Source organism: Myotis davidii, unplaced genomic scaffold, assembly GCF_000327345.1.
Source record: "Myotis davidii unplaced genomic scaffold, ASM32734v1 scaffold358, whole genome shotgun sequence".
NCBI lineage: Eukaryota > Metazoa > Chordata > Mammalia > Chiroptera > Vespertilionidae > Myotis > Myotis davidii.
Window position 1 is genome coordinate 56,787 of NW_006290768.1, and position 453 is coordinate 57,239.

Genomic DNA, 453 nt, shown 5'->3' on the forward strand with positions numbered 1-453 from the left:
ATGACCTCAGGGAAGGACTGAGTCAAGAATGTGCAAGGTGTGCGGGGACACAGAGCCCCACGCCGGGGGCAGGCTCGCCCTTGCTGTAAACTCTTGTTGCTGTTTTGAAATTCATATCTTTGCTCCAGATGGTCTTCCTTTTAATTTTGCACTTGACCCTGCAAATTAGGTCATTGGTTCTGCCCCTGGTTCCCAGAGAGCATCTTGTCCCACATTTCTGGGCAAGGGCCTGGTGGTGGGTTCCCTGGAGACAATCCGCCTTCTTTTAGTGGCTAGGCAAAGAGTCCTTCATGATGGAAGCCCCGCCCCCTTCCCGTGATTGGTCCCATTGTGCCTGGGAGCTCAAGCCCATATCCTCTGGCAAGATTGCATTAATTCCTGCCCTCCCATTGGTCCACAGAGACACCCAGCCAATGTCCTCTGGCAAGATTGCATTAATTCCTGCTCTCCCAT